Source organism: Arachis ipaensis, chromosome B05 (genome assembly GCF_000816755.2).
Source record: "Arachis ipaensis cultivar K30076 chromosome B05, Araip1.1, whole genome shotgun sequence".
Lineage (NCBI taxonomy): Eukaryota > Viridiplantae > Streptophyta > Magnoliopsida > Fabales > Fabaceae > Arachis > Arachis ipaensis.
This window is the reverse complement of record NC_029789.2, coordinates 28,728,063-28,739,671: the sequence shown is the minus strand read 5'-3', so window position 1 is coordinate 28,739,671 and position 11,609 is coordinate 28,728,063.

Genomic DNA, 11,609 nt, shown 5'->3' with positions numbered 1-11,609 from the left:
AACTGGAAATTGCTTCACGAATGAGCCAAAGCACATTACTATATAATTCGAACCAGGTTGGTTTGAACTACAAAAACACATAATTCAAACCAAGGTAGCTCGAATATTGATGGAACAAGTGATGCATGTAATTCGAACTAGGTGAGTTCGAATTACTCGTTTGGACGCTTCAGCAAGTAATTCGAACCTAGTTGGTTCGAATTAGTCAAAGTTTGCCTCCAATAGTAATTCGAACTATGCTGTTAAAAAATTAATAATTTATTAAAAAAAATTAATAATTTAAAAATTAAAAAATTATATATTTTATTCCATACAAAATAATTAAAAAATATATTTTATTCTATACAAAATAATTTTAAAAAATAGCTTAAAAGATGTTATGAGTACTATAAAAGTTTTTAATATTCTATTAATTTAGGTAAATACATGATAAAAATATTTTTTCTTTAATTTCTAAATTATTAGTGACTATGTGGAGTATTTCTTTAATGTCCTAAGTCATTAGGACATTACAAATTTTATAGTACTTCTTACATTTTTTAAGCTATTTTTTAAATTATTTTGCATAGAATAAAATATTTTTTTTGTGGTATAATTTAAATAAATTTATTAAAAAATATTCATGATAATTTTTTAATAAAATTATTTAAATTATATGGTGAGATATTACATGATTCGAATTACGCATGTGGAAATTCGAATCACTCTGATTTAAATTATATGGTGAGCAATTTGAATTCTATACAATACTCTTCTGCCCATTCTTGATAGCTAATGAATATTTTTTAATAAATTTATTTAAATTATACCACAAAAAAATATTTTATTCTATGCAAAATAATATAAAAAATGGCTTAAAAAATTTTAGAAGTACTGTAAAAATATGTAATGTCCTAATGACTTAGGACATTAAAGAAATACTCTACATAGTCACTAATAATTTAGAAATTAAAGAAAAAATATTTTTATCATGTATTTACCTAAATCACTAGAATATTACAAACTTTTATAGTACTCATAACATCTTTTAAGCCATTTTTTAAAATTATTTTGTATAGAATAAAATATATTTTTTAATTATTTTGTATGGAATAAAATATTTTCTTTCATTTCTAAATTATTATTGACTATGTAGAATATTTTATTTAAAATTTGAGTACATTCATGTATTTACCTAAGTTATTAGAACATTACAAATTTTTATAGTACTCCTAATATTTTTAAGCCATTTTTTTAAATTGTTTTGCATAGGATAAAATATTATTTGTAGTATAATTTAAAAAAATTTATTAAAAAATATTCATGAGCTATTAAAAATGGACAGAAAAGTATTGTATGGAATTCGAATTGATAGCTCATTAATATTTTAAAAAAGTCTCGTAATTAAATATTTTATTAGCTTTTTTTTAACGTATGAAATAAAATATATATTTTTTTAATTTTTAAATTATTAATTTTTTTAATAAATTTTTTAATAAATTTTTTTAATAAATTATTAATTTTTTAACAGCATAATTCAAATTACTCTTCGAGGCAAACTTTGACTAATTCGAACCAACTAGGTTCGAATTACTTGCTGAAGTGTCCAAACGTGTAATTCGAACTCACCTAGTTCGAATTACTCTCAATCCTAGTTCGACCAAACTAAGTTCGAATTACATGCATCACTTGTTCCATCAATATTCGAGCTACCTTGGTTCGAATTATATGTTTTTGTAGTTCGAACCAACCTGGTTCGAATTATATAGTAATGTGTTTTGGCTCATTCGTGAAGTAATTTCCAGTTTGGCGGATTTGCGTAATTTCTCAGCTCCCTTGGCTTATTTACATTTTTTACCCTATATATTATACAAACAATATTGAATTTTGTGACAAATTAATTTTTTGTTACAAAATAATTGGAGTTTTTGAAACAAATGGACATTTTGTTACAAAATATTTTAAACTTTTGCAACAACTTCATCTTTTGTTACAAAATATTTTAAATTTTACAACAAAACAATGGTTCGTTACAAAAGCCAATATAATTTGTAACAAAAAAATCATGTCGTTACAAAATATGAAAACATTTTGTAACAAATTGTATTGTTGTTACAAAACATTATTATTATGTAACAGTTACTAATTTTTGTTACAAAAGAATAATTTTTTGTAATAATTTTATATTTGTTACAAAGTTTTTGTTACAAATGTTCAATTTTCTTGTAGTGTCTTCATCATACAACATAATTTCACATATAATTAAGCATACAACAACCTCATTCAATACTATCTTATGGTCCACTAGCCTAAGTGTCTAGAAACATTACACATTATATAAAAAAAACTGAAACCATACCTTGACCGATTCCCACGCAACTCAAAACACTAAGCTCAAACTCAAGGCTCCAAAACCATCAAGCTCACTCCAACAAACATCAAACCTCAATATAATATCATATAACATAAAAAACATCAAACCTAGAGTTCACAAAATAACTAAACACAAGGGTTTAGTAAAACCTTACCTTACACATTAACATTAGGGGCAAAATCCAACAATACTCCAATGCTAGATCACTCCTAAACAACCAAAACACAAAGAAACTCACCAAAGCTATTTTTGAGTTTTGGACTAGGGCAGAAAACTAGATCTAGATAAAGAGTTTACCAACAAAACTTAGTTAGAAATGACGAGCTCGGTAAGAGCGACGCGTGGCCGCAAACTGCTCGTCAATCGGAGCTTCGTAACTCAAGATATGGCCAAATGAAGAAGGTGAATAGTACCTTCTCTTCTTCTCTCATGCTCGAACCCTCACTCTTTCTTTGGGGAGAAATGAGCTAAATTCTCATTAAATGGCCTTATATATGTTGGATCTTGGGCCCGGTTTAAGTTCGGTCTAACCCGTTAGTATTTTTGGTCCGTTTGGCCCACTTTGGGGGCAAAGCCTTTAAGATTAGTGTCCGGTTTTCAATTCTAAATTATTTTTGCCTTTTCAAAATAATAAATTCAATTTTAAAAATTTTATTTTTCAAAATACATGGTACCAGACAAACTAGAGCTGGTACTGCCGGCTTAAGCACCGGTATGCATTTTTATAAAAATTTTCTGCAAAAGATACATTTTTCCACTCAGAAAAATTCATTGAATTCAAATTTCATCTTTTTATTTTCAAAATAACATTTTCATATTTTCAAACCAACTCGAGGCAGGTAAAAATTATTATTTTATTAAAACGATTATACGTGAAAATTCTGGTTCTTACAACAATAACTCAAAATTATCTTTTTTTTTTAAAGATAATAGTAGTATTTTATTCAATAGAGAAATAAATACAATATCCAAAAGTCAGGATAAGAAAAATAGAAAAATGGGATTTCCAAATATTCACGAACAAGTGATATGTAGGAAGAAAATAACATAAAAAAGTAGATAGGGAAGAAATCTTAGGACACTATGCATAAGGCAAAATAGATAACTCCTGATTCAACTCAAGCGATGTTGCTAGCACTTCTTCCGGAGGCTCTTGGACATACTCGAAGACTCGCCGACACCTCTCCTACCAAATATTCCAAGCTATAATCAAAATCAATCGAGTTCTTTGAGGGCTTGTTCCTTGAAGTCCAGTTTGTAACACCGAATCCCTCCACCAATCGAAGAACAAGGAACATCTATAGTCTGGAAGGAGATAAGCCAAAGGACTTTTCTTTAGCACTAGATTAGTGTCTCCACAGAAAAATAGACACTGCATGAGTGATTCTGAAGCTAACTTGCAAATTGGACAAGTTGTCGTAATGGATGGGAACCGCTTATGGATGAGAAGCAGAATAGGAAGCTTACATGAAGGATTTTTCACGCAAAGAGTAAAATCTTGTAAGCGATTTTCATCTTTCATAAATGGCTCAAAACCGGCCTCTGTTGCATGAAGTTTGGACTAAATTCAATGGAAGTATGGTAAAATTAGTAAGCAATTCAATCTGTGCCCTGATGCAACATCATATGTTTTTGCTCTGTTCATTAGCCATTGAATTGTGTCTTCACCTTCTCTTGGGGTTATGGAGAGGATTCGTTGAGCAATTTCTAGAGGAAAAAGATTTGAGATTAATACTTGATTTCACTATTTATTTGATAAAAATAGGTCTTTCACCTATAAAAGATGGTAACTATCTTATAGTAGTGCCATAGATGGTGGAACAATGAAGGGTTAAGGAGGAGGACTCCATGGTTCACTGAAGATTCGGATATCACCAGAACTTACTTTCCAACTAATGCCTTTCTTTACAACTCGCCTCCCTTTAAAAATACTTTGCCAACTTCAAGAAGGTAAGGTTCCTACTTCTGCTGAAGTATTTACCTTTAAGTATTCTAGAAAGAAGATAGTTTAGTTGAGTCACGATTTTTCAACATTGTTTACCCAAAAGAGCTAGGTTTTGAGCCTTGAGATCTTTAAAACTAAGCTTTCCTTCTTTCTTAGACCTGGCCATCTTATCCCAGCTAATCCACACCATTTGCATTTCAGAATCTTGTTGTCTCCACCAAAACTGGGTTAGAATATTATGAATTTCATTTAGCAAGTTATCCGGAAGTTTAAAACATGACAATGTGTATATTGGTATGGCTTCACCAACTGCTCGAAGTGATACCTGTCTTCCTCCATTAGATAACAAGCACCTTTTGATGTGTATTTTTGGAAGACGAATTCCAAACACACAAAACTCACCGGCAAGTGCACCGGATCGTATCAAGTAATAATAACTCACGTGAGTGAGGTCGATCCCACAGGGATTGAAGGATTGAGCAATTTCAGTTTAGTGGTTGATTTAGTCAAGCGAATCAAGATTTGGTTGAGTGATTTGTGATTAACAGAATTTAAATTGCATGGAAAGTAAAGGGAGAAGGGTAGATTGCAGAGAATTAAAGTGCAAAGAAATTAAAGAGGCTGAATCTTAAAGAACAAGTAATGTAAATTGCAGAAACTTAGATTGCAAGAAATGTAAATTGCAGAATCTTAAAGTGCAAGAAATGTAAATGGCTTGAATTGTAAAGGAAATTGGGAATTGGATTTGCAGAAATTAAACAAGGAAAAGTAAAATGCAATAAAAAAAAAAGTAGAAGATGACTTGAATTAAACCGGATCTAAAACGGAAATGAGAGAAAGCTTGGTGTAGCAATGAAATAAAGAAATTGAAATTTAAAACTGTAGATCTCAGGACTCAAGAGACTAGATAGCTGAGTCTAGATCTCACTGCCTTCCTAGATCCAGTAAGAACAATTGCAAAGGAAATAAAGAAGTGTAAATTGCAGAGAGAATAGAAGAAGAAGCAATTAACAGAAAAGGAAATTCAATTAAGCAGAAAATTAAACAAGATCTCAAGGTGAGATTGAAACAGAAGTCCTTCAATTCTCCACCCAAGATCCGAAGCAAGAAAAGTAAAGAGTGCTGAGCAAGAACAAGGAAGAAGAGAGATCAATTCTCCTTCCCAATTCTCTAGAATTCTAAAGCAACAATTCAAAAATCCAAAGGTGAGCTCTCTGTAAGTATTCCTAAATTCTCTCCAAAGAAAAGCTCCACTAAAACTTAAATCCTAAGCTATTTATACACTTTCTTCAAATGGTCTTCAAGCTTTGAATTGGGCCTTTGCTCTTGATGGAATTGGGTTGATAAAGGCCTTGGTTGATTGCTCTTGGAGTTGGAGAAAGATCCATTGTGAACCGGGTTGAAATCATAAAAGTTTGAGTAAAAGTTTGAGGCAAACTTTTACTCAAACTTTTTATACCAGATGGCTTCACTTACTGCTACCAACGTTTGGGCTAAAGTTTGAGGTCAAACTTTTGCTCAAACGTTGGCCCCTTGTGTATATGTGTGGCCCCAACGTTTGCCAAAAAGCTTGAGGCAAACGTTGGCGCAAACTTTTCTCCTCCAGGGTGTGCAAGTGTGGCGCCAACGTTTGCCAAAAAGTTTGAGGCAAACGTTGGCGCAAGCTTTTCTCCTCCAGGGTGTTGGTTTTGTGATGCCAATGTTTGCCAAAAAGTTTGAGGCAAACATTGGCTCAAGCTTTTCCCCCAAAAGTTTGAGCTAAAGTTTGAGGCAAACTTTTGCTCAAGCTTTTTTTCCTCTGGAGTGTTTTCAATTCTTCCAAAATTTTGAGCTAAAGTTTGAGGCAAACTTTGGCTCAAGCTTTTTTCCTCTGGCATGTTTTCAACTCTTCTAAAAGTTTGAGCTAAAGTTTGAGGCAAACTTTGGCTCAAACTTTTTGTTCTCTCTTGCTCCTAGCCATTCCTTCTTCCTTCAACCTTCTTCAAAACTCTTTCCACCTATCATCAATCAATCAAAACAATCAAAGCTATGCTCCAAATCATGAGATTGTGTTTCTTTCATAATATATGATAATTATAGCATAAAATCTCATGAAAGTGCATGAATTCATACATGGTTGATTGAATCAAAGGAAACATGGAAATCTACCCAATTGGCTTGCTTATGGCTTAAGAAAGTGTATAAAATAAATTGAAAACAAAAGAAAAAGGCTAGTGAAACTAGGCTAAGATGACTTGTCATCACCTTTTCCATTCTTGTGTTCTTTTGATAACCTTATCTTTGATTGAGTTGAATGTGACTTTCTTAGAGCGGTTGACAAGGGAAGGTAGATCCAAATATTTATCCTGTGTACCTATGTGAGAAACATTCAATTGAGCTGCTAGGGAGGTTCTAATCAGCTCTGGAGTGTTATTACTGAAGAACAGAACCGATTTATTAAGATTAACTCTTTGCCTACTGAAACTCTCATAAGATTCCAATAATTCTAGAATAGAGTCACAACTATTTTCCAGAAATAAAAAAATATTATTTCCAAAAGGAAATTATTTCAACTTTAAATACCAAGATACATTTTTTTTTTTTAATTTTAGGAAAGTTTGCCGCATCCCTCGGTGAACTCCATAATATAATAGAGTTCGCCTCACCCCCGGCGAACTTTATATAAATTATGAAGTTCGCTGCATCTCCCAGTGAACTTCACCCCCCAAATACTACATAAATAACTGGCTAACTTAAATTCTTAATCTTTCACAATGGGCAATAGTAACCGTTATCATCGTCTCTAGAGTACATAGAAGTACACAAGAGTACACAGGAATAAGTCATATTTTTTGGGAAAATAATGATTTTTCTAATTATAATAGAAAAAATTCTTGTTAAATATGACTTATTCTTGTGTACTTGTATATTTTTGGAGACGATGATAATGGTTGCCATTGCTGCCGATGATGTTGAAGAAGTCATGCTTGTTATCTGTGTACTTTTGTATATTCTTATGTACTCTTGGAGACGATGATAATGACTTGAAAATTTGAGTTTCGTTCTCAACCAATTCTATATGAGGATTTGGGTGAAGTTAATTCTAGAATAAAGGCAAAAGTATCTTCCGAGGCTTTACCGAATAGAATACGGAATCATGCGAATAGCAAGTGATTTATGGTTGGGTATCTTATATTTATCTAAATTTTTCAAATGAGATTGTTTTGCTCTACTTTGTATAGTAAGAAAAAAAGTCCTTCTGCATATAATAAGAAAAGAAAAGGTGATAGAGGCACTACAAGAAAAGAGAGCTATTTTAACATGATTTTTTTAACAGCCATAGTTAAGTGTAAAAATTAATATATATTTTTGACAAATATCACAAATGTCAAATTTTCTATGTTTTTTTTATTTATAATTTGATTGTAGAAAATTATTCCTCAATTTTGACACTCATTTGTTTTCAACATACTTCATTATTCTTTTTTTTTTCCATTAAGCTCCGTCAATTTTGGCATCGCTCTCAGTTTGAGATTATACTACTCATTCTTTATCTTCAAAATCTCAGTTTATTATTCAGTTTCAAGATCTCATCATATTCTTTATTAAAAACTTTTTGTTGAGAATTTTTTATGGTCAATAAGTGTCAAAAGAAATAGTATTTTTGACGGTTAATAAGTATCACAAAAAATATATTCTCAAATTTTTTTAACAAATTATTTTTGATGGCCAATATTTATCAAAATAAGATTTAAACTTTTTTTTATAATTACTTATATGTTAAAAATACTATTTTTGACAAAACTTTTATTAACATATTTTCATAATTAAAATAGTGTCAAAATTTATTTTTTTGACGAATTTTAATTTTTTTTACACATAATAATCCTTAAAAATAGTCTATATTGTTGTAGTGAGGATCATCTTGACGGATGTCTCTATTTGATTTAAAAAAAATCATAAGGTTGCCTTTCCACAACAATAGAGTAAAAAGCGGTTGTCAACAATTCACGAATCCAATCAATGAATCTCGATTCAAAGTCCAACTTCTCCAAAATAAACCATAGAAAATACCGCTCCATGCTGTCGTAGGCTTTACTCATATCAAGTTTGAGTGCCATTTCGTATTCCAAACCTTGCTTTTTTTGTTTAAGGTAGTGCATACGTTCGTGTGCTATAAGAATGTTATCAGAAATAAGTCTACCTTTCAAGAATGCACTTTCAGTAGGACTAATTACCTTGTTCATACATCCTTGGAGTTTGTGGACCATTACCTTCGAAATGATTTTGTAGACAACAGAAGACAAATTGACTGACCTTATCTGAGTCATATCGCTTTCATGTGGGACCTTTGACACTAGATAGATATTGGTGTAGTTAAAATTTATCAAAATTCTACCTCCAGCAAAAAAATTTCTCACAGTCTGAAACACGTCTTCTCCCACTATATCCTAGTAAAATTGGAAGAATTTAACTGTTATACTGTCCTCTCCTGGTGCACTCTAAGAGTGGATATTAAAAGTAGCTCTTTCTACCTTCTCCATAGAAGCAAGTCATCTGAGCCTACGGTTTATGTTAGCTGTAACCTTAGACTCGAAGTCTGTGAAAAAAGGCCCAGGATCCGCCTGATTAAAAAATATGAAAATACTCTTAAAGTAGTCCTCAGCTACCTTAACAATATCAGCATTGATTGTTGTCATATTCTCATTATTCCTCCGCAGATGGCATATCTTATTTCTTTTGGTTCTAGATTTAAATTTTCGATGGAAGAAGTTTATATTTTGGTCTCATTATTTCAACCATTTAATTCTAAGATTTGTATTTCTAATAAAGTTTCTCGTCCAAATATACTTTTTCAAGCCGCTGTTCAAGCTCAAGTAATTCAGTGTCTCTCATGATGCCTGATGCCTGTTTTTGTTCTAGAAGAGCAGTAACTTCTATAATCTCCTTTTTAGAATTAGTAGAGCTGTTCTTTTGCTAGAAAATTAATCGGTGTCTAACCAATTTAAATTTTTGAAATAATCTGAACATCGCAAAACCTTCTATATTTGAGTTCCAGACCTCGCTGATAAAATTACAAATTTATTCTTCACTATACCAGTGGGATTAAAACTTGAATCTCCTCTTTAATCTCTCCAGTTGGTAGTTAGTGTCCAAAAGGAGGGGAGCGTGATCAGAACATGTCTCTGATTGTCTAAAGACCGTGGAATGAGAGTTTAATTGGGACCAAGATTTATCAACAAGCACTCTGTCAAGCCTTTCCTGAATTTGGTCACCTTTTTTTGCGTCTGTTACTCCAAGTAAATGGTCTACCCACCATTTTCCAAATCAATCAACGAGTTATCTCCAATAAAATAATTAAAGGTAGCAATTGAAGAATGAGATTTAGGATTACCACCAAGTTTCTCACCTTAATCAATAACGGAATTGAAATCACTAACAATAACTAATTTATCTTGGAGTTGGGAGAGTACCAAAGAGATTTTTTAAAACTGGGATAGCCGAATATTCTCATTGCAATTTAAATTATCTTATTTAACATCTATATTTTTATACATGTAAATATTCATAATTTATATTTATTATATGTAATATTATCAAATTATTTTGTTGAGTTTAGAAAACTAAACTATGATTAAGATGATGACTAAACATTACTGGAATAATTATCAAACTGGTTGTGTGATGTATTTTGTTTATTGTGCAGGAAAAATGATTTGATCCAACTGACCCAAGAAGAATAAAACTGGCCTATTATCATACTCAGCATAACCAAACCATGATTCACTATAAGATACTGGACCATATAAAAGAATAGAAAGAAAATAAGCCCATATCCATCTCAAGCCCACTCAGTGATCCATAATCTAAACTCACACTTCCAAGACATAAACTTCAATTCATTTGAATTCTTTCTCAAATCCACCAAACTAACAACTCTCTCTTCTCTCTCTTTTCCTTTCTTTTCTATCACATCAATCGCTGATACAAGAAGAAAGAAAGAGGAAAGTTCTGGAGCTAGTGCACGGTCAAGAACAAAAAAGATTGTTTCCATTTTCAAGTAAGAAGAAAAAGTAAATAGGCTACAACAAGAGGGAAGATCTCAACACAACAGAGGATCACAAAAAGGCATTTTTTTCATTAGAGCTTCACCAAGAAATCGTGAAGAAATCTTCTGTGTTTCAAGCACTGTTTTGAAAAAATAAAGAAAGTGAAGTCAATGGTGCTCTGCTTCTTATCAATGATAAAAAATCAAACTTAGGACCAAAGTAAGAACGTATGGCTCAGATTCAAGAAGCATGAAGAAAAAAGGTTAAAAGAGAAGACTGAAGGTATGGTTGCATGTCACTGCTTTTACCCTTTCTCTCCTCTGTGAACGCTACTGCTGCATCTGTGTATTGTGAGAAGAAAAACCAACATGTGCTTAAGCAAGTTTCAAGCCCTGGAAGCTTCACTCCTCTATAATAGGGGTGAACGGTCAAAAATTGAAGTAAGAGAGAAAGAGCAGTTGTTTATGTTCCCATAGCTCCCTGAGCTGTTCTTACTCTTCTCCTTCATGATTTTCATTTTGTAATTCTTTTTTTCAGTTTATTCTATTTGAGTTTCATTGGAAAAAGAAACATTGTGAGGTTTGTAGAAAAAAGTCAATGAGTGGAAAAAGGCAGTGAGTTAGACTTGGAGAAAAAGTCTAAGTTTTCTCAAAAATTCTTTGTTAGTATTTCTGTTTTGTGTCATAATCCTGAGAGGATTTTCTTGCAAGTTGGTTAGTACTTTGCAGTTAAAAGTTAGGGTGAGTCCTAGTCAAGTTCGGGTTGAGTTAGAATCTGGACTTGTCCCAGAGAGAATTGGGTAGATCCTAGAGAGAATTGGTGTTTGTAATCTGTTGAAAAGATAGTGAAATTTCATCATAGTTGTGATGGAGACTAGATGTAGGCTGTATTGCACTGGATAGTCGAACCAGGATACATCTGTGTGTCATTCTTTGCTCTCTTCTCTGCTTCTGATTCTACACTATAGGAGGCAAAATTAAAGTATCTCCTGATTTCTCTACTAAGCCTTACTTCATAACACTTATCCTTGCACATAACTTTGTTCTGTCTCATACTGTGTCAGGAGACAAAATCAACATATCTCTTGTATTCTGTCTACCGAAAACAAGGTTTCAAGTAAAATTAAAAGGAAGCCAAGATTCAATCTCCTTTTCTTAGTCACCAATTACCATCATATTTAAATATTAATTAATAAATACAAAATTAGATAATTTTAGACTATTTTATATTAATTTTTATTGTTTTTTAAGTATTTTTAATAATTTTAAAAATAAAAATTGCC